The 22,418-nt window shown below is 42.7% G+C and overlaps 1 long non-coding RNA gene across 1 annotated transcript in view; it reads left to right on the forward strand.

Moving 5' to 3' along the window:
• Positions 1-19,929, forward strand: part of LOC140910456 (uncharacterized) — a 40,052-nt gene extending 20,123 nt beyond the window's left edge. Inside the window, exon 3 of the long non-coding RNA XR_012158600.1 lies at positions 19,722-19,929. This is a non-coding gene — a long non-coding RNA (uncharacterized lncRNA). The remainder of the gene's footprint in view (positions 1-19,721) is intronic.
• Positions 19,930-22,418: the final 2,489 nt, after the last annotated feature.

Below are 22,418 nucleotides of genomic sequence, written 5' to 3' on the forward strand. Positions count from 1 at the left end.
TCGCTTAAGTCAATCTCTATTCAAGGTAGCACTTTGAACTTAAATGCTGTCATGAATAGATAGGCTTTTCTGAATCACAGCCTAAATACACTGGCCAGGTTTGGCAGAGGACCACTAAGGCAATATATACAGTTGAATTAAAACTGTGCTAGAACCATATTTAAACATTTACTGTACTCTGCAGAAGTCAAGATATAAATAGCAAGGGTACTGCAGATCAGTGTGTTGGCAGAACTATGCAGGGAAACTTGCACATTTATCAGCATGCTTCTCTCTAGCTAATATTGTTATTCTCTCACTTTCATTAGCACCAAAATTAATGAAGACATTAAAATATTTAGCTAACAACAGCTTATTTCCATGAATACCCCAGAGGAAACACACACTGACCTGAGAATAGGACCTGAGCTATGATTTTGTACAAGCTAGCCCACTCCTTTGCAAATCAATTTAAGATGGTTAGGCCCTGTCTGCATTTGATTTTGAAAGTGTTAGCACCTTTCTGGCATAAGCCACGTTTAAACATCATTGGACCTAATGAGGTTTGAACTCCATTGTAGATAGGGCCACTGAGATTTGGTGGGAACAGATTTCAAAATGTTCTTCATGTGGTGTTGAAAATGATTTGTTTCTGACAACATTAATATTAAAACCATTTTCAAAACCAGTTCAGGGGAAACCAATGCTTAAAACTATTTTCAGTAATGTTTCAGTTTCCTAAGAGACATGGTTAAATGTTTTGTATCCACAAAATCATAAGTAGAACTAGGTTCACTCAAAAACTTCATGAACTTATAGCCTTCCTGTCAGAAGTTAATTTTACTAGCTATGTTTATGCTGATTATTTTTTAATATTGGTGTTCTGTATTAAGCTTTAATACACAAATTTTATTTCCCCTCTCACCCCATACTGCCTGGCAGTGTTCTATTGTGTTCCAGAACAATTAACATATTAAAAAGGTTTGTTCAACTGATGTGTTAACTAGTCCATTAACAATTCAAACAGAAAAAAAGTTACGTTTTATGGTTTATCATCCCAAAGACCAGTTAGTGATGAAACATTCACAACCATTTGTTTGCATTGGTGAGAAAGCGACAATGCAAGGAAGAGAATAAATTAGACTAGTGTATTCACAAACAGAAATAAACATCCATTTTGTAATTAATTGGCAACACTCAAGAAAAAGGAAAATTTTTGGACTAAGTTCCAATTTGATTTGAATTACATGGCTATAAAACTAGAGTAACTAAATCTAAGGGCGTGGCTACACTTGCAGACGTAGAGCGCTTTGAGTTAAATCCACCTTCGGAAAGCACAGTAGGGAAAGCACTGCAGTCTGTCCACACTGACGGGAACAAGCGCACTGGCATGTCCACATTTGCGACACTTGCAGCAGCATTGGGAGCGGTGCATTATGGGCAGCTATCCCACAGAGCACCTCTTCCCATTCTGGCACTGTGGCTTGTGGGAAGGGAATGATGGGGGGCATTCTGGGTCCTGTCCCAACACCCCGTGATGCATCGGTTCGCATCCCAGCAATCCCTGTGCTTCCATCCACATTTGGCGCCATCTTTCAATGTTTTTTGTACTGCACGCTCTGTCTTCCCTTTCGGTCTGCGGGAATGGAGCCCGAACTGCTGAGGAGTATGCTGACGAGTCTCGCCAGCACGTCACATTTGGCAGTCGAGTAATTCCTTATGATCCAAAGTAACAGTGAGGGCTCCGACGATGATATCGACTCAAGTAACGCATATGACATGAGTTTGCTTGTTGCATTCGTGGATAAGTCTGGGATGACGAGTAGTGTCTGCAGAACTTTCAGATGAGAAAAGCCATTTGCATGGGACTGTGTGAGGAACTCGCCCCCACCCTGTGGCCCAAGGACATGAGATTGAGAGCTGCCCTGACGGTGGGGAAGCGGGTAGCTATTGCAATCTGGAAGCTGGCAACTCCAGACAGCTACCGATCGGTCGCTAACCAGTTTGGAATGGGGAAGTCGACCATTGGAATCATGTTGATGCAAATTTGCAGGGCCATTAATTGCATCCTGCTCAGAAGAACCGTGACTCCAGGTAATGTGCATGACATTGTGGCTGGCTTTGCACAAATGTGTTTCTCTAACTGCGGAGGGGCGATAGATGGGATGCATATTCCAATTCTGGCACCAGCCCACCTATCCTCCGAGTACGTTAATCGGAAGGAGTATTTCTCTATGGTTTACAAGGCGCTTGTGGATCACCGTGGGTGTTTCATTGACATTAACGCAGACTGGCCTGTAAAGGTGCATCACGCACGCGTCTTTTGAAACACTGGCCTGTTCAGGAAGCTGCAAGCCAGGACTTTTTTCCCCAGACCAGAAGATCACCGTAGGGAAAGTTGAAATGCCCATTGTGATCCTCGGAGACCCCACTTAACCTTTAATGCCGTGGCACATGAAACCCTACACAGGGAGCCTTGACAGCAGCAAGGAGTGGTTCAACAACAGGCGGAGCCAGTGCAGAATGACTGAGGAGTGTGCTTTTTGCCATTTAAAGGGCCGCTGGTGCTCTCTGTATAGGAAGCTGGACCTGGCCAATGACAGCATCCCCACGGTTATATCCGCATGCTGTACCCTCCATACCTCTGTGAAGGGAAGGGTGAATGATTCACTCAGCCATAGAACTCAGAGGTTCAACACCTGGAGGCTGAATTTGAACAGCCAGAGAGCAGGGCTATTAGAGGGGCCCAGAGCAGGGCTGCAAGGATTAGGGATGCCTTGAGGGAGCAATTTGAGGCTGAAAGCCACCAGTAATGTCTGGTGCCCTGCACGGGACTGAAATGCAGTGGTTCCAATGTTAGTAGGAATCTGTGTTTGCTATGCTGACTTGCCATGCCTGTTCCTTTCCTGGGCTAAGGTATCTTTTACTTTATGCAATAATAAAGAATGTTTTCAAAGCCAAAAAATCCATTTATTGAAAAGAAATGCAATTGCTTGAGAAACAGAAAGGGCAAGGGGTGTGTCATAAATATAAAGGGAAGGGTAACCACCTTTCTGTATACAGAACTATAAAATCCCTCCTGGCCAGAGGCAAAACCTTTTCACCTGGAAAGGATTAAGAAGCTAAGATAACCTCGCTGGCACCTGACCAAAATGACCAATGAGGAGACAAGATACTTTCAAAGCTGGCGGGGGGGGGACGACAAAGGGTCTGTCTGTCTGTGTGATGCTTTTGCCAGGAACAGAACAGGAATGGAGTATTAGAACTTGTTAGTAAGTAATCTAGCTAGAAATACGTTAGATTTCCTTTTGTTCAAATGGCTGGTAAATAAGCTGTGGTGAATGGAATGTATATTCCTGTTTTTATGTCTTTTTGTAACTTAAGGTTTTGCCTAGAGGGATTCTCTATGTTTTGAATCTGATTATCCTGTAAGGTATTTACCATCCTCGAGCAGATCGAGGGACGTGATCGTTCCCCTCTATTCGACATTGGTGAGGCCTCATCTGGAGTACTGTGTCCAGTTTTGGGCCCCACACTTCAAGAAGGATGTGGATAAATTGGAGAGAGTCCAGCGAAGGGCAACAAAAATGATTAGGGGACTGGAACACATGAGTTATGAGGAGAGGCTGAGGGAGCTGGGATTGTTTAGCCTGCAGAAGAGAAGAATGAGGGGGGATTTGATAGCTGCTTTCAACTACCTGAAAGGGGGTTCCAAAGAGGATGGCTCTAGACTGTTCTCAATGGTAGCAGATGACAGAACGAGGAGTAATGGTCTCAAGTTGCAGTGGGGGAGGTTTAGATTGGATATTAGGAAAAACTTTTTCACTAAGAGGGTGGTGAAACACTGGAATGCGTTACCTAGGGAGGTGGTAGAATCTCCTTCCTTAGAGGTTTTTAAGGTCAGGCTTGACAAAGCCCTGGCTGGGATGATTTAACTGGGAATTGGTCCTGCTTTGAGCAGGGGGTTGGACTAGATGACCTTCTGGGGTCCCTTCCAACCCTGATATTCTATGATTCTATGATTCTATGATCCTGATTTTACAGAGGTGATTCTTTAATTAAAATTCTTCTTTTAAGATCCTGATTGCTTTTTCATTGTTCTTAAGATCCAAGGATTTGGGTCTGTGTTCACCTATGCAAATTGGTGAGGATTTTTATCAAGCCTTCCCCAGGAAAGGGGGTGTAGGGCTTGGGGGCAAGACGTCTCCAAGTGGGCTCTTTCCCTGTTCTTTGTTTAACATGCTTGGTGGTGGCAGCATAGGGTTCAAGGACAAGGCAAAGTTTATACCTTGAGGAAGTTTTTAACCTAAGCTGGTAAAAATAAGCTTGCGGGTCTTTCTTGCAGGTCCCCACATCTGTACCCTAGAGTTCAGAGTGGGGAAGGAACCTTGACCGGGTGGGATGGGGAACGGTACAATCACAGATTTGCGTATGTCCTGTTATCATACTCAGCCTTCCTGTCTTGAGTGCTGTGCAATGAGTGCTGCACTTCAGGATGGCTATACGGCATGGTGATGGAGGTTGAGTGCAGAGGATAAGGGTCATAGTTTTGAGTGCATAGGATAAGGGTCATAGGCTGGGTGGTGATGCTAGAGGAGGCAGCTTTTACAGTTCTTACAGGTGGCTGTAAGAACCCAGATGTTGGGGAAAGTGGTTTGGAGGTGACATGGGGGACCCGGGATAGAGTTTTGGACAAGGGCTGCAGGGGAGGTCGGGCATGGTAGTGTTCTACCTGCATGGCTATGAACGCCTGGATCGAGTCCGCTTGGCGCTCCATTGTCCTTATTATCTGTGCTTTGCTGTGCTTTGCTGGTGGAACACCTCATTCTGCTGGCAGATCCTCCTTTCACTGTCTCGCCACTCCTGCACTTTTTGATTTTCATTACTTGAATGCTGCATTACTTCATGCAACATGTCTTCCTTGCTTCTACGTGGCCACTTTCTGATTCTTTGGAGTCTTTCGGCCGGTGATAACATGGACGACTGAGATCTCACGGTTGCATCTGTAAAGGCAAAATGCAACACTTAACAAAGGCAGCATTGTTCACACCAGACAGAGCAATGATTCCCCCATACTTAAGGGCAAGCACAGTCTACACAATAGCATAATTTGCCCGTCCCAAAGCGAGCCCCAAATGGTGAGTAAGCACAGGGTCTAGGGGGACTGATTGTTTCACAGCTGTACTGTCCTCTGGGTTTCTGTGCCTTGGGGAGAGCCAACAGCAGCCGCGGGCCCCTATACCAAACACTGTGCCCACATTTTCCACAGGAGTTCGTCCTGGAAGATATCTTGCTGCTGAGGGTGACCTGGGAAGCAAGGGAGGGTCTTCTGCTGCAATGCAGATTCTGCCCTGTCCCATAAGCAGCTTGCCTGTGTGCAGCAATGGTCCCCCCACCTCTCACGGCACAGTGGCGTGGACAAGTTAGCCTTACTGGGACAAGGAACACAGTGGCTCTCCCAAGAAACCTGCGCAAGCGCATTGGCCAAGTTCTGGATGAGACCTTAGAAGAGATCATTGAGGCCGTGTACCATGTTGTGAGAGAGCACACCAACGCCCTATTCCACAGCTAGGCATGCATGCAGCCCTAACCCTTCTCACCCCAAGAGCCCGCACCAAATAACTTCCTTCCCAAAATAAAAGCCGCTTACCAGGAACCTCCTCTGGTGTTTGTTCTTCCCCAAGCACTGGCCGCCGCGTCTGGCTACCTTCCTCCTGGCTTGAGAACAGCTCCTGGCTGCATGCATCTAGGGGTTCCGGAGTGTCTTCCTCCACCTCAGCACCCTCGCTCCCGCTTTGCTTCTCCTCCTCCTCCTCTTGCCTTGTTGAACTGGTCTCTGAAGGGTCCATGGTGGTACTTGGAGGGGAGTGGGGTCGCCCCCAAGTATCGCGTCCCGCTCTTTGTAGAAACAGCAGGTCGCAGGGGCAGCACCGGAGCGGCTGTTTGCCTCATGGGCTTTGCAGTAGACATTCCGCAGCTCCTTCACTTTAACCCTGCACTGCAGTGCGTCCCGGTCATGGCCCCTTTCCATCATGTCCCTTGATATCTGCCCGAAGGTATCGTAATTCCTACGTCTGGAGTGCAGCTGGGACTGGACAGCTTCCTCCCCCCAAACACTGATGAGGTCCAGCACCTCGCCATTGCTCCATACTGGGGATCGCCTGGCGCATGGAGACATGGTCACCTGGAAAGATTCGATGAGAGCACTCCGCGCCTGGCTGAGCAAACAGGAAGGGGATTTTCAAAATTCCCAGAGAATTTAAAGGGTGGGTCTGACCGTTGGTCACCTGAAGGCAGGGCAGTAGAGTTCAAAGTGATGATCAGAGTGGCTAGCACAGGCATTGTGGGACACTTCTGGAGGCCGATCAGAGTGCACTATAGGACGAGGGTGTCCACACTGGCGCCGCAGTGCTCCAGCGGGGGCTCCGCAAAAGTTATTTCACTCACCAAGGTGGAATACCAGGAGCGCTGTAGCCGCGGAGTCAGAGCGCTCTACATGCCTTGCCAGTGTGGACGGGTAGTGAGCTAGTGTGCCCGGGTCTCCTTTATTGCGCTCTAACTCTCAAGTGTAGCCAAGCCGTAAGGCAATCAGAATCTGGACCTCCAAGCTTAACACAGGATAAAGTTTTAGCCTCTTTCCACAAGCACATATGGAAGAGAGTTCCCTATTTCATAGAATTAGGGTAGGACTGGTGCTGAGAAAAAAAAGCTTCAAAGTCTAGTGATGTTATTTTTCTGATACTAGGCTTTACTAACAAAACTAATAATAAAAATTCTGTGAGCATGCAGCTTTTTTGTTTAAGCTAGCGTTCATGCTTTTAACAGTGAGTAATTATTTTCTGTTTTCTTTGTCAATAAATTCTTCTTATATTTAATCTAAACTAAATTTGACTTTCACTGTTACCTGAGAAAAGTTAAGTGCACTGTCACTTTTGAAAGAAACAGAGCTCTATCCTCTCAAGCACAATAGAGTGGGGAAAATTAAGATAACTATTGGTTAAAAGCACAGGAAAATTTGCAGCCTTCCTCACAGAAGAACTAGTGGTTACAAGCTGGGCACAGAAACTCCATGACCATCATCTATCTGTCATCATCTCAATGCAGAAGCCATTTTTGTATGACTCTGATGTGAAATTCAGTGGCTTTGCATGAGTTTTGCTTTGACTTTTTAGCTGAAAGCAAGGGCCAGGGACAGGCTGGGGAAAGAGGGAAATGGTGCAAATGTGAGTGGATTGAAACCAAGTAATATGTTCACACAAAGCCTTGTAACCTGAAACAACTGAGTTACACACTTCTCTGCTGAAAATGAAAGAAAATCCATGATGGAATGCTTCAGAATCTTGATGTGGGAGGAAGCAAGAAGAGACTCTCACTCCTTGGGCAGATAAGGGAAGAGACAGACTTGCAGGAGATGTGAGAGCAATCTACTTTCAGACACGATTTACATATTACCAAGAATATCTTAACTTTAGAGTGTTTCAGTTACACTTATCAGCCCTGATGTGATAAGATTTAATAAGTTATGGGCCAAAAATCTTAGGTTAAAATACTGGAAGATGATACCTGGAAGGAAATTTATTTCCTAATCAGCAATACAGTATCATTATGTTCTATTTCACAGAGTGTATCTTGGTACTTCAAATCAAACTGTGATTTGAAAGAAACAGCAGTACTTATTTGCAGAAGATATAGAATAAACACAAAATTTGCTTTCTACACTCAGGTGCATATATTCAGACTGAATGTTCTCCTGATGCAGCTGTGCAATTAGTCTCCTAGCTGTACAGCAGCGGAGAGTGCCTCCTAATCCAGTAGGTGTTTCCCCTTTTGAAGTAGCCATCTCAAGCAAGTTTGGGCCTTATTTGATGAATGAAGCCGATCTTCTTACAGAGGTTGGAGTTCCTACTCTCCTACCATTTATAGCAATTCCTAGTGCCCTCCCAAAAGGTGGCCGCATTAGTGCTTTGTTTGTGGTGTAGTGTGAGAAAACTTGACTGTCCACCAAAATTGACTGTCTAGAGGAGAAGGAACATTGGCCCATGGGATTGCGGAATACTTTTGGTGGCCTTCCAGAGCACAAGTCCAGTGGGGCTGTGTTGACACTGCAAAACAGGAGGGCTTGAACTCTGGGTCCCAGCTTTACTAAGGCTCAGACCCTCTACCCCCCATGGAGTCCATGGGTTAGTGGAATTTGTGTGTAAACAGAAGGGAGGTTAGCCTGAGTTTGAACCCTAGTGTTATGTTGCAGTGCAGACATACCCTCTGATATCTGGCAAACTTGTACTGATAGCAGGTGTTTAAGGGATTGCTTTTAGCTGTCTTTTCAGTCCTAGGCATGCAACAGTGTTGCAAAAGATAGCATTGGCCAACTAAGCTAGACTCTTATAAACAGAAAGTAAAAGGAGAGAGATAAAAAAAAAGAGAGCGAGAGAAAATAAGGTAGGGGAAGGAAAGTACACATGAGAGAGCAGGGTTGAGGGTGACACCAGAACCTGAGCGTTGCATTCCAGGAGGTATTAGAGATTTAGCCCGAACTGATAGAAGTGACAATGTCATCTGGGTCCCCCTCTCTGTTCTGGTCAGGCCATCTCAGGATCGGCACAATGAAGCTCCAATGGTGGCACAATGGACACTGTGGTCCCTGCAGACAGTGGAGGTGGCAGCCATGTTGGTAAAGCTTGCTCTGTCCAAGCCACTCATCTCTACACACCTATCGTTCTGATTCACACTTGTAATCTCTATATTTTTTTTCGTTACCCCAGAAAGGGGTTGATAGGTAGAATAACTTGTCCCCTTATTATTTTGTCCACCAACTAGACGTAATTTCCAAGACACCGATTTTGGTTCATTAATTTCTAGTTCTATTTGCCTCTTGTTTACCAGTCATGATCTCAACACTATCCTTAGGTGCAAGCAGTAATTAATTAATTCAGTCTGTTTCCCTTTTGTACCTTTTGCTAAACAATATTTTACGTAAGTCTGAGCTGTGCTTTTGTTGCCTTAGACCATTTAGAATACAAGCCTCTATACAACAGCGCTTTGCAGAGGAGAGCCCTCCTCTCTAGAATTTGCTTACCCTTCCCATTCATTGACAGAATCCCAGTTGTTGATTTTCCATGTATGCTATTTAAACCAGGTCTTTTCTGAGGGGTTGGATTTGAGCAGTGTGGATTTTAGTGTCATTTTTGTTGACATGAGGCCAAATTCAACCTCGTATAGACAAATTCAACACTGATGCAAGTGGGAAGCAGCTCCATTAACTTCAATGGGTTTACACCCATACCCCTCAAACTTGAACTTGGCCATTTATAGTCATATTATTATGTTTTTAATTAACTTCTGTACTTATGCTTGCAGAATTGTGAAAGGTATACTCAGTTAAAAAAAACGCATAACCAAATATAACAAAAAAAGTGGTATGGCTGCACTATTGTCTGATGCTTCATTCTTCTGAAGGAGGGACTTTAGCGTACATTGAGTGGAATTAACACTTTAATTATATGGATCCAAAGCAATAATTCTTATTTAGAAATGGCAGAGTGGTTATCCAATTAATCTAGTTTCAACTGTGAACTCATCAATCTAGGACTCCCCTCCCCACCCCAAACCTCCTCCACCCCCCCAAAAAAAACAGTGGAATGATAGCTATTTGTATTTAACTCTTGTTATGCGAGTTTACATTTCCTTACCTCTCTGAGATAGTTTTACTTTCCAACTGCTATTGTTTGATAGGTTTTGTATTGTGTTTTCCATTTGTTTAGTAATCGACTAATAGAAAGTTATGAATAAAATAGAAAACCAAACAAAGAGAATGAATTCTTCATTGCAGATTTAAAATAGAATGGTATATTCTCCAGCTTCTGGAAGAAAATACCTTTTCTCTTGAGGTAAGTCCACATTTCTTGTCCAAAGACATCCACCAGCAACATGAGAGTTTGCATATGAAAATTTCAGGAATAAGGGGAGGCTGAATATTAAAGTTTCAATAAAACATTTTCTCATTGAGCCAAATAACCCAACAGAGAGAAAACTGAACACTTCCCCCCCCCCCCCGTTTTTGGTTTAAATCAGGTGTAGATGTAGTTATTTCAAAGCCAGGAACCAATAGCTATTACTTGAGTCCACTGAACAACCTCCACTGTACATAGAAGGAGTCAAATGGACTTCTGTAACCTGACTGTTCTTATCATCCCTTTAGCAATGTACTTCAATGTCAGACATATGAAGTAGCACTAGCCAGTAGATAGCAAACAGTTTAAACTCCAAAAGGCCAGTTACCTTGTCTTTATAGCTTCATAGCTCTATTTCTGAAATATATGGAACATAATAAACAGCAAAGGCCAATCACTGCAGCACTTGTCAATACAGTAAGGTTTCTGAAAATATTAAACCATGTTACTAGAAACTCTGATGATCATTTTAATCACAAAATTAACCTGTGCAGAAAAGTAAGAAGTCCTGAGCAAAATAGACCCATTTGCGGTGTCTGCATCCATGTTTTCTGTATCTTCCTCCAATTCTGTGGTATGCACCTCTGCAAAATGACTGACAGCCTCTGGGATTGCAAAGATAGAAGACCATCCTGTATAGCCGATGGAGCCTGAGCCTAACAGAGAAACAACCATTTAAAGTCTAAGCATCAATGATTATGCTACCAATGTCTTGGTGCCTAAAGTCCCATCCTATCCTAGCAAGAGGAGTTAGAACTCTCTCCTCAGAGACTGTTGAAATGAAACATCCAAGATGTGGAAGGAATTGGTCCCACAGCTGTGAAACACCCTTCCACAAGATATTAGAGGACTAGAGATCTGATCACCTTCAGATTAAAATGTCTGCCCACTGTGACATACTGAGGTGCAATCGCACCTCTGTGGGACTGTCATTCTTGCCCTGCAACTTGGGATGCCTTGCAACGCCTTACTGTTGTAACTCCCAACCTGAACCACTCACAAATAGCCTGCCAGCACACAGGTCACTCCCAGATGTGTTTTTGCAACTGCAGCTTGCCAGTCACACTCTGGCTCTCACTAGCCTTGGTTACACTAAAGGGTTACCCCAGCACATTCCAAGTCCCAGGAGTTCCCTCAGAATGTATATCTTGTACTGCACAGCCCTCTCCTGGACAGTCCAAACACATTAAATCCATTATTCTTTGAAGGGAATAATATACACACACAACTCTCCACCCTAAATGGAGTTACTATACACTTTAACTTAAACACACTCGATTAGATAAAACAATAATACAAGGTTATTAATTACAAAGAGACAGATTTCATGTGAGTACAAGTAATGAGGCATGAGAGTCAGAAATGTTTACAAGAAAAATAATGATAAAACGCTTTCTAGTACCTAACTTAACAAACTATATTCGGTTTAAAGCAAAGTTTCTCACCACATGCTTCCAACAGCATTACTGACCAAAGTCTTCAGGTCAGGACCCCCCTCCCAGAATCCAGTGACTGTTTCCTTTGTTTTCTCTGGTGCAGAGAATGAGATGAGCAGAAAGCAAGAGAGAGAAGATGATGGGGGTGTTTGCCCCTCCTTTTTATAGTTTCAGTCCCTCAATGAAAAGCATTTCCAGCTGAGAACCACAGGATCTGGTGGAGGAAGGAGACCTTATGCTGTTTCTTTGCTAAGATGCAGATCTCTTTGTCCCTGCACCCGCTTTCTTGCCAAAGAATGGCCACTTGATAGGTGATGGCCCAACAGCTTTGTTGACACCTACCTGGCTGGGGCATCAGCTTGCCCTTTGTCTCTGAGGGCCTGGGCTACACTGGGGGCGAGGGAGGTGTTTCGAACTAAGATACGCAACTTCCGCTACGCTATTCACGTAGCTGAATTCAAAGTATCTTAGTTTGAGTTACCTGGCCATCCTCACGGCAGCGAGTCGACTGCGATGGCTTCCCCGTCGACTCCGCTTACTCCTCCTGCCGAGGTGGAGTACAGGCGTCGATTCAGGGATCGATTTATCGCGTCTAGATGAGACGTGATAGATCGATCCCCGATAGATCAATCACTACCTCTGTGAGTACGTCTTCACTACCCGCTCAGCGGATAGTTATCGATCTATTGGGGATCGATTTAGCACGTCTCGTCTAGACGCAATAAATCGATCCCCGAATCGACGCCTGTACTCCACCTCGGCAGGAGGAGTAAGTGGAGTCAACGGGGGAGCCGCCGCGGTCAACTCACTGCCGTGAGGACAGTCAGGTAACTCAAACTAAGATACTTTTACTTCAGCTGGTTTAGCCTTTCCCCATACTTATCTTGGAAAAGCTCCTAATTTCAGCTTATGTTCATAACTTTACACATAATGTTGTTACTTGTATTCTACCATCATATTACTGATTAGCAAGTTATGAGTTTTCAAGTGATACCTCACAAGGCATACCTTGTACAAAGATTACCACAATAGTGTGTGGGGCGTGAATACAGGGCTGTGTTCCATCACACCTATCTCTTCTCAGTACTTTACCCCTAGAATTTCCTGAGGGTGGCTTATGATGCAATTAAACAAACCAGCCAACCAACCTACCTTTGCTCCATTTCTCAGCACATCACAAGATAAATGGGGAAATTGTAATTTTTGGAATAGCTGTTAGTTTTTATAATCCTGGTGTCACAGTGATGGATGCATTTTAAATTCCTGCACAGGTCAAGCTTTTCTTACACTGCATTAAGATCCAATAAGTTATGCAGAAAAGGGAGAGGCTGCATGTTTTGGGGAGTAGCTAAGTATTTTCTTAAGGCTAATGTAGGCACAAGCACATTTTCTGAAAGTTTCCTGCTAGACTGAATTTTTGTGTTATATAGATGGTTTCTTTGTCATGCTGATGAAGATGCTTAGTTGGAAGACTCTGCCTTATATTGGTGGTTTTGTGGTGCTGCCAGGGCTGTGAGATAGTGTTCTGGCATATAATTTACAGGCATATTACTCCTGCTTGATAAAGACAGAAAACCACAAGGATTTCCTGAGAGACATTTCCTCAATCAGTGTATGCGGTATCTCATTGTTCTTTTTGCAGGGAGCGGCACTTCCTAACTTTGACAATGACATCGTAACCCAAATACATTATCCATTAAAAGCATGTGTAGGGCAGAAATATGGGGGTTAAAATAGTATAGAGTAGTTGTGACCACCATCTTTCTAATTACAGGAGTAATCCTTATTTTAGCACCTGTGTTGGGATACGGAGTTATATGTGTCCAATGAGAGAATAATAAGAACATCCCTAATTATATTAAATAGGATTGAAAAAAGTGATATAAAGTTTCATACTACTGGGCATAAGCCAACCACTAACTGATGAGGTTAAAGCAGAAGTTTTCCCTAAAGATAGGTGGTTATTCCATAATTGTCCACTACAGGGTTTCCTGTATATAAAAAAAAATTTAGACACTCAAAACTCTGTATGTGGTACTATCCTACTTATATATCTCATTAACCTATATATGCTAAATGATTTAAATTAATCAGCAACTTGATCCTTAATTTCCAATTACTGAAGTTATGTCAAGAAAGATACTTACCTGAAGACCCAGGGAATTTGTACAAAAAAATCATACAGTTGTAGCACTGCTTCAGCTGCATGAGTATTAGCAATGTTGAAAGCCCTAATATAAATGGCTCTCAAACTTCAACAGCTATTTTCAGCACTATGCCAATTATACCTTCTGGGTGCCTGTCTAATTCACACAATATTGAAAACAGCTGCTGGAGATGGAAAATTGTTTACACTAGTTCCCAACATTGCTAATACGCATGCAGCTGAACCAGTGTTACAACTGTAAGAATTTTTGTACAAATTCCCTGCGTCTTTAGGGATTCCTGCTGAATTAGGTTACATTTGATTGCAAGCTAGTTTTCCAAGCAATGCAGTGGGTGCTAATTTAGAAGTTTCTTGAATGCAACCAAATCAGAGGTTGGTAAAAATTCTCTCATGTAGACAACACTGTAGAAAAAGTGACCTGTGGCTGGCTCCAACTCAAAAAATCACCTAGCTGCTCCCAGACGTCGCAGCACCTCCTTCCTGTGGGAGTTTGAATTATAGGGTAGCAAGGCCTTTATGTTTGCAAGTTATTGTGTTAATGATGCAATGTAAGAAAAGCTTGTCCTACCTAACAACTGTTGCTAGATAGGGTGTAGCTAAGAAGCTGCTAATAATTCAAAAGCCATTTCCCTTTTTTTTACTGGTGACATAGCTTATCAAGATAATTAAAGCTGACCTACAAAGATAAGAACTTGTTTGGGGGTTTTTTATTAGGAAGTACAGTATAAAGAAGTGCTGAAAGATGTAAAATCTGCGTGGTTTCTCTTTATAAATAGCAGGACTGTCCGCTCTTCCCTGGTTTTATGAGCAGCCTTGTGGGAAGTCTTAGAAATGTAGGTTTAAATATTTCACACCTTAACTGAAGAGGCAGTGGTGCTGAATCTTAAAGCCATCCTTTCTTCCAAGTGCTTCTCGGTCATTTATGTTAAATTGGTTTTTACAACACAAACCAAAAATAGAGTTTTGAATAGTGGCTGAAATCCTGGCCCCACTGGAATCAATGCCCAATAGGGCCAGGATTTCACCTGTGAAATTATTTGTGAATCCAAATAATTTCCTCTCTCATTTAATCAGATTTCTCTTTCTTTGTGCTTTTGATGTCACAATTCTATTTGTCGTCCAACTGCCATAGAGTTTTCCAAGATAGAGAAGACCTGAATTTCTAATGTAAAAGACAAAACACCACACACTTAAGGTCTTCTTTAGACATTGTAAAGAAAGCGGGGGGGGGCACACATTCCAATTTGTTTTCCTTTACAGGTCACCTTTAAGACAATTATATCAGCATTACTAACCTACATGCGTCTGCTTGACATTCATGTGTTTCTTCAGGAGAGTGGGAACTAAACTGCTAAATTCAAATCCATATCTGGGCTATCTCAGCCCTGGTCGACCCTAGGACTTTAGGTTGAATTTAGCAGCGTTAAATCGATGTAAACCTGCACCTGTCCACACGATGAAGCCCTTTATTTCGACTTAAAGGGCTCTTAAAATCGATTTCCTTACTCCACCCCTGACAAGTGGATTAGCGCTTAAATCGGCCTTGCCGGGTCGAATTTGGGGTACTGTGGACACAATTCGACGGTATTGGCCTCCGGGAGCTATCCCAGAGTGCTCCATTGTGACTGCTCTGGACAGCACTCTCAACTCAGATGCACGATTGTTTGCCGTTGCTCTGACGCAGGGAGGGGCGACTGACGACATGGCTTACCGGGTTGGCTTACAGGGAGCTAAAATCAACAAAGGGGGTGGCTTTACATCAAGGAGTATTTCAGGCAGGACTTCACGGAGGGTTCCAATAAGAAATGGTGCACCTAAGTTATTGTTCTTATTGGAACAAGGAGGTTAGTCTGGCCTCTGATTGATACATGGCTAGATTTACCTCGCTGCACCTTCTCTGTGAGTGACTGCAGTGTGACCTAGAGGAATGAGTCCCCTAGACGGGGGGCGGAGGGGGGGTTTGCAAATGAGTACAAAACAAATCTGGTCTATTTCTTGTTTTGATACATTCCATCTATCTTTTACATCTTTGGCTGGCAACAGACGGTGCAGAAGGACTGCATGCCATCCACATCTCATGGCTGCTTGGCAGAAGATGGTACAATAGGACTGCTAGCCGTCCTCATCTCTTGCCTGCCCAGCAGAAGATGATGCAATAGGACTGCTAGCAATCCGTATCACCTGCCTGCTCACCATAAGCACCATAAGATGGTTCAATAGGACTGACTGCAGGACTAAAGAGAATGACTTGATCAAGTCACTCCAAATTTAGTCCCTGCACCCATGTCTGCCCAGGCGCTCCTGATCGACCTCACACAGGCGACCAGGAGCACCTCGAACATGACGATGACGGCTACCAGTCCTATTACACCGTCTGCTGCCACAAGGCAATGGGTTGCTGCTGCTGTGTAGCAATGCAGTACCGTGTCTGTCAGCACCCAGGAGACATACGGTGACAGTGAGCTGAGCGGGCTCCATGCTTGCCGTGGTATGGCGTCTGCACAGGTAACTCAGGAAAAAAGGCGCGAAACGATTGTCTGCCCTTGCTTTCACGGAGTGAGGGAGGGAACGGGGGCCTGACAATATGTACCCAGAACCACCCGCGACAATGTTTTAGCCCCATCAGGCATTGGGATCTCAATCCAGAATTCCAATGGGCAGCGGAGACTGCAGGAACTGTGGGATAGCTACCCACAGTGCAACACTCCAGAAGTCGACTCTAGCCTCGGTACTGTGGAAGCACTCTGCCGAGTTAATGCACTTAATGCATTTAGAGCATTTTCTGTGGGGACACACACACTCGAATATATAAAACCAATTTCTAAAAAACCGACTTCTATAAATTCGACCTAATTTCGTAGTGTAGACATACCCTCAGTGTTTGGATCTGGGATTTTGGTTGGCATGCTATTTTGCTTTTAAAGTTTTTATTTCATACACAGTTTTAGCTTCTTTTTGGGAAGGTCATTTACATGAAAGAAGTGTTGAATTCTTGATTTTAGTAATTATTGTGTGATGACTTCTGACAGTCTTTGTGTTATTTTAGGTTTAAAAAATGTAACAACAATAACAGGCAAAGGAATCAATTTCTTCAGTCATAGCTTTTCCTTATAGGGCAGAATTGGGTATTCAATATGCAGAACACCTATTGTATTACATAAGAATGCAATGAACTGGCTGCAGCATTGGTCCTAAAAACTAGCTTTGGTGTAAACTCTCATTTAGGCTGGAGCAGAGAGGATGTGAATAGATTGTTATTCTAAATTATGATGATTATATAAAAAATTAATTAGTCCCTTCTTTAATACCTTAATGCATAGTAAAAGAACGACGGGTCATTTGATAAAATGAATAGCTTGGCATAAACAAATGAAAAGAAATACTACTTTGCATTCCATCAGATCAACCTGTGGAATTCAAAGCAACAAGAGTTTGTAGAATCAAATGCTGTGGCTGGCATTTTAAAGTTACTGGATAACATCCATATTTATGTAATTAAATTTCATGGATTATAGTACCATCTGGAATCAGGAAGGAATTTTTGTCACTGTGTACTGCAATGCACTATGAAATCTAGATACATTACAGGAGTGTTTTGTCTTTGAAGCATCCAAGTATTTGTCACTGATATTGTCATTGTACTGGGCTTGGTATAGAAATTGCTTAGTATGACATGTTTTCGTACTTCACTAAAAAAAATTCTCATTAGGCTTGCATTGCCCTAAAATAAATTACACCCTTGTCTATCATCTTTTATAAAAGTAACTGCAATATGTTTAATTAAGAAATGTATGGCAAATTGAATATAAGGGGGGTATAGTGGGTTAATTCATTAGTTTTTTTACTGATGAAGACCCATGTTCTAATTCAGATTGGTTCACATGTGACAGAATGACATGAATTTCATTATTTAAATCTAGTCTGTAATAGACATAACTAATAATCTCTGTTCAAGGAAAGTCCAGCACTACAGAGTCAAGGGTTGTTGCCTTTCAAGATGTATTTTGAAAGAAAGGAGGTTTTCCATCACCCCATGTGGTGGGAAAAGAAACTTGAACAGCATCTGTCAACACTGCATTTATCAAACCTCTCATGCTCAAAATACTAAGACTCATCCAAGTATGAAAACAACACGGAAACAGGGGCATTCAGATGTTGTTAAAATTAAAGTTGTTGGGTTGTTTGTTTTTGTTTTTAACCGGAAGTGTGGCATACAACAGAGAAAACAGCCGTGGGACACAGATAACAAGAGGAAAACAAGAATGTCAGGCAACAAATGTTCTGCCTGCTATCTTTTCAGTGCTTTGGAGCAAAGGATTGGCTTAGAATTTGAAGTAGTATGAGGAATGGTATAATATTCAATGTTGCTATTTTAAAATGTGTTGAATTACTTTTCTGAACACTTTCTGTTGTTCTTAAATTGTCAGAAAACCAGTCAATATCAGGGAACGTTAGGTCAAAGCTTTTGAAAAGTGACCACTTGTTTTTGGGTGCCCAATTTCAGACATTTTTGTGTTTGATTTTTAAAGGTATCAGGGACCCACAACTCCCATGGATTTCACCTGGAGATGCAGCTGCCCTGCACTCCTGAAATACAGGCCTGGCAATATGTCAGACATGTAAGGTGTCTCAGGTTGGACAACCCTAATCAGTGATCACTCTCAAATTTTTGGTCCTTTTGCTAATTCCATGCAAATTAATAGACAGCTGTAGTAAAATATTTGCGGCAACACTAAACAATGTGGGTAAAGGTTTTAATAAATGTGTACCTTAAAAATATTTACAGATTCATTAAAGAGATGACTTAAAGTTCTGACTTCAATGTAGCCACAGCTACATTGGTGTCTGCTCTTTAGCATCATCTTTTTGTCAACTTGTCCATCTTCTCATGTGACTTTACTGTTCTTAGACTCCAGCCTCATGCATATTAGTGGGTGTCAGAGAAATAGCTGCATGTTACAGTTTAGAAAACCCCCCAGAACTCCTGAATGTTAGGCAATAGCCAGAAGGAATATTACACTAAAGTAAAAAATAAAGGAGATGTTTTTAAGTGATTTGTGTGTAAGAAAAATTAAACAGTAAATAAACAAACCACCACCTTCAAATCTGGAATGTATAACTCAGCATTACTGTGGTTCAGTTATAAACCCTTGTTGCGGAACAGTAACACTCACTACCAATTAGCTTGGGACCAAATTCAGGCAGATTCTTCTATGTATGTAGAGGAGTCCTGAGTCTGTTTCTAACTTACCTCAGCTTCAGTCACCTGCAGTGCCAGTCAGGGATCTGGCAGAGCACCATATGCCCCATTCCCCCACCCCTGATGTGCTGCCTACACAAAGTATATGTGTGTGGTGGGTCAGAGGTGGGAGAGAAACGGGTGATATAGAGCCAACTACATTGGCTTTGCACCATTCAAGTACTCCTGTGCCAGGAGGACCCTTCTGCTGCCCCTTAAGGGTGGTACAAAGCAGTCAGAACAGGGGCCAAGGATTAAGGCCCATATTTATATGGTGATTGGAATCTTTATATAAATGCAGCTCAGAGCCCATAGAAAAGGGGGCAGGAGGTAAAATTAGTATTATTATAAGTTTTTAGTGGATTAGAGGCTTGTTACTGAGGGGTGAGTGAGGAAAGGGGGGTTTTGAGGAGAGATCTAGAAGAGGAAAGGGATGGTGTATGCTGTACAGGATCAAGGAGGATACCTGATGACTATGTGTGCAGGGCAGGAGCACCATTGGAGAAGGCACAGGGGCATGTGTGACATGTGAGAGAGGGAACAAACCAGGAAGTAAATTGGTAGAGTATGAGGTGAAACAGAAGTATTGTAGGATGGGTAACCAGAGATGCAGGCATGAGCAGAAATGGGCAGAACCTTGAAAGTGAAGATAAGGTGTATGAAACTTATGCAGAGTGCATCAAGGTAGAGACTTGGAGAAAATGGGTAATCTGATGAAAGAGGTCAGTGAGGAAGATGAGTTTGGCGACAATATTTTGGATAGACCGGAGGGGAGCAAAGTTGAAAAGCCAGAGAGACAGTGGTTACACTAGTCAAGTCACAAATTACTGTGGTCCAGTTTATTAACGGAAAGTGGGGGAAATATTTTTTATGTTTCCTGCACAAATAATTTTTGTGCCCTTCATTTGGGTCTTTGTCACACATTGTGCCCCAAATTGGGATATTTTCAGGTTGAGAAAAATGGCTCCTGTACACCTGAATCATTTAAGGACAATCAAGGACTTCATGGATCTCCCACAGACTTCAGTGGAGAGATAACTGCAGAGTTGAATGGAACTTTGATTGGATCCAAAAGCATCACTTTCCTCTTTCTTATATGTGAGTAAACAGAAATGATCAGTAGATGCTTCAGATTACCGTGGCCTATTCAAGGTTGTGGTCTATTATATGGAGGATTGACTCTAGCTATTCATTTATTAAATTAAAGAACTAGGTAGAGTCTCAAGCCAAGACACTTGAATCTGTGTCCAAACTTGCTCAAAATCTGAGGGAGAAGTACAGCGCTCCTATACTGTTCTGGACACATTTCTATTAAATATTAACTTAAATCTTGAGTGGCTGATCTCACTATTCATGAAGTACAAAATTAATCTTTGTAAAGCAGAACTGTACAGAAAGAGACTTAATTTCTTCTACAGATGGGCCTGAGCTGCAAGTTTTGGATAAATATCTGAACTTTCCTAACATTCAGGGTATATGCAGGTAGAGTATTTTTGTTCATCCTAATATTTCCCTTTGCGTTTGGCAATTTGGCTTTAAATCAAATAACACAGAAATCAATCATTTTTAGACTGGTGTCTTTCACAAACTGCCTAGTTTTTCTAGCTACTACTGTAGTATGTTTTGGAATCTCCCTGTAAAGCTATTCATGTTACTGTAGAAATTGGGAAGAAATAGCCATGGCTATATGAAGTGTAACACTGTGTTTAATGTACATCTGATTTACTACAGTTAGTAAGTCTTTCATTTGTGTTTGAGTGTCTTCTAAAATAAACATTTCTTATGAACAAAAATTAAATATATTTATCTTTAATGCAACAATATAAAACCTCATCTTTATGGCCATATTCTCTTAATTTTATTCCCAGCCAATTATTTTCCCTTAGCTACTCCCTTTATCTGTGCTAATTATTTGTGTACTGTGACAGTCAGAGTTCCACAGAGACAGCAATACCTGCTGCACATTTCCTTATAGTATTGTCATACAAACACTGTCTGTTACTTCTGCTAAAGGATTTGCGGTTTAATGTCTCTCTCAATTTTCTTTGCCTTATACGCTGTGTGATGGGGCAAGGCCAGATGGCTATAAGAAAGTAGTGAGAAACAGGTGTGTTAGCCCCAGGCTAAACAAATCTCTGTTACCGTGGTAACCAAATGGCAGTTGCTCCAGGTTAATCAAGACACCTGGGGCCAATTAAGATCCTTCCAGAAAGCAATGGAGACAGCTAGGTTGATTGGGACACCTGAAGCCAATCAGGGGCTAGCTGAAACTAGTTAAAAGCCTCCCACTTAGTCAGGTGGGGGTGTGTGTCAGGAGCTGTAGGAGGAAGCCACACTGCTGGAGAAATGGAGCAGTACAAACCCTATCAGGTACAAGAAAGGAGGCCCTGAGGTAAGGATGATATAGATATTGAGGAAGTGGGGGCTGCTGTGGGGAAGTAGCCCAGGGAATCGTACTTATCCTGTTTCCAAAAAGTCAGCTACCAAGAGCTGCCACTATCAGGGTCCCTGGGCTGGAACCCAGAGTAGAGGGCGGGCCCAGGCTCCCCCGTCCCTTCTCCTCCCCTCCCCCACTAATCACTGAGACTGGGAGACAACAGAGACTGCGAGGGAGGATAGCTTCTCCTCACCTCCCTTTCTGGCTTACGATGAAAATGGCTCAGTAGGCTGCAACCCTTGCCTATAGAGAAAGAGGGGCTACGTGGAGGGACACAGTGAGCCTCTGAGGCTAGCGTAATCCGCCAGGAAGCGCGGGACCCACTGAGACAGGGTCAGAGCTTTGTCACAGCAGTTTGAGGAGAATATATTTAGCTCTAAGGACAGTCCCTGCTATGTTTATTTATACTCAGAAGCCTGATTCTGTTATACAGCACCTATGCTTCTCAAATTAATCCACTCACAAATGTCTCTCCCAATTTTTCTGTATGTATTGGTGAAGTGCATAAAAAACACACTTCCTTACAAATGTTAACTACATTTTTTTCTAATCAAAACAGCCACAGCTGTTAAGAAAATCTCATAGCAGTTCTGTAGATCTGGCTTTCCCATTCTTAAATAGTTTGGACTTTCCCACAAAAATCCTTTAAAGATTTATTTTGATCATATTATGTTAATTTTGTGAAACAATTCCACATACTAATCAATGCTTTGATCATTCAGGACCAAATCCTGCAGTCTTTACTCTGCCAATGCTCCCATTTACTTCAGTGGGTGTTTTACCTGACTGTAGGTTCATGGTGTTTTCTTTTTGTTTGTTTGTTTGTTTCATTTTTCTTCAGTGCATAGTAAAACAAAAACCTGCAAGGATTGTATGTAAGAATCTGTACAACAAGTTCTAGTTTGGATTGAAAACATATAAGGAGATACACTCTCAGTGCTGGCTGGAACTCATGAAAATCACACAATCCTCTGGTTTGGTGAGAATCAGACCATCTTGTTTTTCTGTGTGAAAAAAATATTAAGTCAAAAAAGGCCCCTCCCTCTTTTTCTTCCTGAACATTTTCCTCAAGCTATGACACTTAACAACAGTTTCATCCCTGTCTACTGTTCCCTTATTATTAGTGCTGCCATTAGAGATATGGTCCCCACAGCACGATGAGTCATCTCAGATCTTGACAACTGTAACAATTCCAGATGGTGAGAGTGTC

Source organism: Lepidochelys kempii, chromosome 4, assembly GCF_965140265.1.
Source record: "Lepidochelys kempii isolate rLepKem1 chromosome 4, rLepKem1.hap2, whole genome shotgun sequence".
Classification (NCBI taxonomy): domain Eukaryota; kingdom Metazoa; phylum Chordata; order Testudines; family Cheloniidae; genus Lepidochelys; species Lepidochelys kempii.